Source organism: Balaenoptera musculus, chromosome 6 (genome assembly GCF_009873245.2).
Source record: "Balaenoptera musculus isolate JJ_BM4_2016_0621 chromosome 6, mBalMus1.pri.v3, whole genome shotgun sequence".
In the NCBI taxonomy this organism is placed as follows: domain Eukaryota; kingdom Metazoa; phylum Chordata; class Mammalia; order Artiodactyla; family Balaenopteridae; genus Balaenoptera; species Balaenoptera musculus.
In genome coordinates this window covers 109,722,953-109,728,952 of record NC_045790.1, presented here as the reverse complement: position 1 = coordinate 109,728,952, position 6,000 = coordinate 109,722,953, and positions in this window count along the sequence as shown.

Sequence of the window (6,000 nt, the reverse complement as noted above, 5' to 3'; positions counted from 1 at the left end):
TTCCCTGTGGCCCCTGGGTCGCCCTCCGGGAGGACTTCCTTTCCCATCACCTCCTTGGCCACATCGATGGGGCTGAGCAGCTTTCCTCCCTTTGGGGTCCAGATGCTGTTTTAAGTCGTGAACGGTCACAGACTCTTTTAGTCCAGACTGGCAGCTCTTTTGACAGTGTGACCATCTTCAGAACTCAGTTACCCTTTCTCTATTTGTTGCCATTCAGCTTCTTATGCTAAAGATGCATCCAATTTTTCTAGACTTGCCTCTCTAGACTTTGTCACAGGTATCTTGAGCTCACCAGAGGTTTTAACCAAGGGAGTGCTGGTCGTACCCCTATGCGATCTTTACCCTGAGACTGGGTCTTAACTAGACTCTATCACCCAAGGCATTTTTTTTTTTTTTCAATAAATTTATTTATTTTTATTTATTTATTTTTGGCTGCATTGGGGCTTCGTTGCTGCGCACGGGCTTTCTCTGTTTGCGGCGAGTGAGGGCTACTCTTCCTTGCGGTGCGCGGGCTTCTCATTGTGGTGGCTTCTCTTGTTGCGGAGCACAGGCTCTAGGCACGCGGACTGCAGTAGCTGTGGCGTGTGGGCTCTAGAGCGCAGGCTCAGTAGTTGTGGCGTGCAGGCTCAGTAGCTGTGGTGCATGGGCATAGCTGCTTCGCGGCATGTGGGATCTTCCCAGACCAGAGTTCGAACCTGTGTCCCCTGCGTTAGCAGGTGGATTCTTAACCACTGCACCACCAGGGAAGTCCAGCAGGCAGATTCTTAACCGCTGCGCCACCAGGGAAGCCCCGGCATTTCTTAGTTTTATTATTTCTTCATAAGTCTAGAATATTCTTTATTGATTATTTGTGGATTACCCATTTTGCAGAGTCTCTACATAAAGATTCAAATTTACAATTAGACTTCTCAAACAATACATTTCTGGGGACACAGACAGTTAAAATTAAAACTCATTATCTGCTCCAAGATCACATCATGTATTCCAAACACCCATGTATTAGAAATTTTACTAAAATGTCATTTGTAACTCGAATTTGCAGAATCAAGTAACTGCCAGAGGGGCAGGAACTGGGTCTGTTTTGCCCACTTGTCACGCAAAGAGCAGGCTTTTCCCAAAATGGGACTGGGTTTTCTCTCTAGGTTTTCTGGAAGACAAACCGCTGGGGCAGGGGTGGGGAATGTCACCTTTTTCCACTGGGGATGAGGTGATTACACCAAAACTCAGCATCCTACAGGGGCCCCCTTCCCCTAATGGCATATCTGCATCCTCCCGTGGGCTCCAGGCCTTTGGGCACTGGGCTCGTGGAGCTCCTGCTTCCTTTCTCTTTCACTGGCTAGAGATGAGAAATTGTTGCATTTTTCAACCCTGCAAACCCATAATTTCTGAATTTTCCCTTTCCCTTTCTTTCCTGCTTGCAAGCAGGCTAATTCCTTTCAGAGGGCATCTCTTTTCCGTAGTGCTTGTGAAAGGCAGTGTATGAGTTTGCTAGGGCTGCTGTAACCAAGTACAACAGAACTTTATTTTCTCACAATTCTGGAGGCTGGTTCTCACAATCAAGGTGTCAGCGGGCTGGTTCCTTCTGAAGGCCCGGAAGGAAGGGCCTGTTCCAGGCCTCTCTCCTTGGTGTGTAGAGGGCCATATTCTCCCTGTCTTCACGTCGCCTTTCCTCTGTACACATTTGTATGCAAATTTCCTCCTCTTAGAAGGACACCAGTCACGTTAGATTAGGGCCCACCCTGAAGACTTCATTTTATCTTAATCACCTCTTTAAGGACCCTGTCTCCAAATACAGTCACATTCTGAGGTACTGGGTGTTAGGGCTTCAACATATGAACTGGGGGGACTTGATTCAGCCCATGACATGTAGCGAAAAGCAACCAAGACATTCTAGACATTTCTGTTTCCCAAGCTCTTCAGCTAAAGCCACAAGTGCAGTATCGTATCAGCTTTGCAAGTTATTGTAGGCAAGAATCTTCCCAAAGGTTTCCCACTGTATAACATGGGTCACCATCTCTCCTACCCCCAATAACTGATTCCTTGCCACCTGTCACCTGTTACCTCCTCCTAGAGCCAGTGCTACAAATTTTTGTTGCTGCCAATTTCTGTATTGGTCAGATTTTGCTAGGTTATGCTGCATAGCAAACATCCCCTAAATATAAGTAGATTATCATAGCCAAGGTTTATCTTCATTCAGGTTTAATGCTGCCCACAGTTTGCTTGCCCCTCTGCTCTACCACTCTGCTTCACATGCTATCTTTATTTTGGGGTCCAGGCTGAAGATGCAGCCCCTATCTAGGACGTGTAAACCTGAGAGAAAAGAGCCAGAGAGCTGGCATAACCACAGGATAGCTTTTCAGGCTTCTGCCAGGCACTGGCATGTGGTCACTTCTTCTCACATTTCATTGGTCAGAGCAATTCACATGGCCAAGCCTGCCGTCAGTGGGTGTGGAAGTATGCTCTGCCCATAGGGAGGCGCCATGAGTCGCTGACCCCGGGGCAAGGAGATGTCACCTTCTTAGGGTCCAGAATCACTGGGAACAATGGCACCATCCACCACAAAAGTTAACACTGGTTAAGATTTACCAGATGTGGGGCTTTGTGCCGGCAGCCTCACGTCCTTAGCTCATTGACTCATCATCATAGCCCCATTTTACAGATAAGAAAACTGAGGCCTTGAGAGAGGAAGAGACTTGTTCACTGTCTAGTATGATAAGCAAGATCTATGAACATGCCTTGAAAAAGCCCTAAGGGTCTACACGCATATGGGGTCTTACTCCTGTCACTTCTCTTCTCAGCAGCCAGGGTGAGAAAACACTGGGTGAGGAGGGGCTGGCTCAAGATATGGCCCATGGGGCACGCACATGAATGTTGGCCGTGGCAATGTTCTCAGCTGGGGTGGGGAGCCGTGAGTCAGCTGCACCCCTTGCCAGGGTGTCGGAAGAGCCCGTTCCTTGGGGAGCCCACACCCCACCTTTCAGCTCAGCTCCACCTGGCTCACCCTGCCCTGCAAATCTAGGAATTCTGCCAGAGCCACGCAGAACTGAGGAGGGCAGGGGGCTTACAATAAATACAACTCTTGGGGGAAAGGGAGAGGAAGAGTCTCGCTCCATCCCAGGAGCCCGTGCGGTATGTGAGTCTGTGCTGATCGCCTGCTTGGACACACGCTCTTCCTGCTCTCAATGCCTCTGGGAAGGTTGAGCATTTTCTGGTTCATTCGTTTTGTTTGTTCGCTTGTTTGTTTGTTTGTTGGGAGCAAATGAGGAGCTTAAACAATCTTAGGACCTTATTGTTCTTATCCTTGTTTTCCAGCTGGGGAAACTGAGGCCCGAGGGGTAGAAGCAGCTTCCCACAGCCAGTGGTGATGCCGACCCAAACCCCACCGAACATGAGGCCCACGTGGACCCGTGTTCAAAGAGGCTGCGGGGTGGGGCCGGATGGGGAAGTAGTTAGGGAAGGGGGGCTCTTCGGCTTCCCAGGGTTGTCCTCGGGTCTTCCCAGGCCACCAGGTCAACAGGCTTGTCCTTCAGTAACAAGGAAGATGTAGGTGTGACAGTGATTCCCGGGGAGAGGGACAGAGTCCAGGGGCCTGAGATAATGGAGAGAGTGCCTGGCAGGGGGCAGAGGGCACAAAAGATGGTGTGAGGACACCCTGACATACATAGGACACCCTGACATACATAGGACACACATGCACACATGCGTACCGCACACCGCATTCACATAAGCTGCCCACATCACACATACTGCATTCACACCCCTTCACACACATACCATATGTAACACACCCCCCCACACTGCATACTTAACACACATACCACACACACATCAAACATAACACCCTCACACACACACCGTACATCACGTACTCACCACACACCACCCACAGCATACACACCACTGCAGACTTTTTCTTGGTTTTGACACCCAACTCAGAGGCGGTCTTTTTGTACTGCAGGTTTCTGAAAACATCACGATTAGGAATAATAACAAAAATAGTAATGACAACAGCGGGCGTTCATTGAGAACTTGTTGCGGGTCAGGAGACTCGAGAAGGCTTCACATGGACCCCTTCACGGAGTTCCCACCACCCCTGTGAAGCAGGTGCTGTCGGTGCCCCCCTGGGGAAGTTGGGTACCCGATTGGGAAATTGAGGCTCGAGGATTTGGAGCTTGGAATGGATGGAGCTGTCACTGAACATGGGTCAGCCTGTCTCCAGAAGCCACACTGAATGTTCCCTTCGAGGCACAAACAACAAAATCCAGAACAAAGGCCCCACCTCGCTGCACACAGAGCCTCTTCTGGCTGACTTCTGCTCTCTCCGTGGATGCAAGGTTTGGGGTCCCCCTCTGGTGGGCGGGGGCAGTTTGGAGGGGAGAGGGAGGCAGGGACGGGGGGCACAGAAGGTGCTGAAGGGGGAGGAGAGGGAGCTGGCTACTGCCCCCTCCCCCGAGGGACACAGACTACTCCGCCTCGTCAGGGGAGGGAGGTGGGGAGGGGCCCGACCGGAACAGCCCAGACTGGGTCCTCTCCCCACGGCTTCCACATCCCGGGGCCCCCAGGGGGCCGGGTGAGGGGTTTCCTTCCCCTGCGGGGCTGAGGGCTGGGCCCCCAGGACCCTGCTTTCCCTGAGGCTATTTTCCCCACCCAGTCCTGGTCCTAGCAGGGCGCCAACCAGCCTGTTCCTGGGGAAGAGGGGGGGGCCTTCCCCAGACGCCCTTGTCCTCCCCGTGCACCCTCGGTACAGCGGCCCCTCCGATGCCAACAACGCTGCCTGCTGCGGAGGCCCAGCCCGTTCTCTGCAGCCCTGGGAGGGCAAGAGCGGACGCAACCTCTGTGCCCATCCACCGGGGACTGGATCACCGCGCGCGGGGGCATGCGCACTAGGGAACACTATTCAGTCACGAGGAAGAGCGAGGTCGCCACACGTATAGACCTGGAAAGGAGACTGTACTGTGGAAAGGAAAATAAATTGCCAAACAGGATGTATAGCACTGCCCGACTTTTATCAAAAGAAGTATTTATATGGGCTTCTATTGACAGAAGAACCTGGAAGTCTTAGTATTAATCTCTGGACGCTGGTTATCTGGGGAGTTGAATTGGGAGGTGTTGGGAGGGAGATGATTTTACTATTTTCTTTATACCTTCTGTGCTGTAACAATGAAGATGGCTCATTTTGCTAATTAAAAAAATCAGCAAACGGTGGTGGTGGGGGCGGGGGGAGTGGGGCATCCTGGGTGTCTGCAAAAGATACCAGAACTTACTTCCCAGCCTCAGTTCAGGTAAAAGTGGGGAGTCCGTCCACAGGGCCGGGGTTTTTTTCTCCTCTCCAGATGGCTTTCTCTCCATCTGCCTCAGCAGGGGGACTACTGGGCACTTTTCAGCATCACTCCCTTAAGTTGGGGCCAAGAGGCATTCTGAGATGAACCGCAGGGTCTTGGCCTGGAGACGTCTGGAATCTTCGGAGTGAGACATGTGGGCACATACTCATAAAGCTAAAAGGCATCATCACAATGGCGGTGGGAGGGCACCTCCCAGTGCTCCGTGTTCTGCCCAGGGCTTCACACGCATTAACTCATTGAAATCCGACCATAATTCTGTGGGTTTTCTCATTTTACCAGTGAGGAAACTGAGTCTCAGAAGGGAGCCCTGGGGAGCAGACCCGGGGGGGTTCTGTGCCCCAGCCTCTTCCAGGACAGAATCATCCAACCACCAAGTCATTCCCCAAGAGGCAAGAGAGACACCAGGCAAGAAGAGTGAGTGCAGTGGACACGGGAAGGATGCTGGTGACAGAGCCACTCCCGCAATGCAGTGCACGCATTGACTTGGTCCTCATGGGAGGTACCATGGGCTCCAGCTGAAGGTCAGAGAGAAGGCCATGGCCAAGGTCACTGTGCTGGAAAGCATCACGGCTGGCTTTGGAGCCCTGGTTGGTCCATCTGATGGCAAAGACCTCCTTGCCCAGCCCCCAGCTCAGCGTCCAGCACCGTTCAGAGCCCC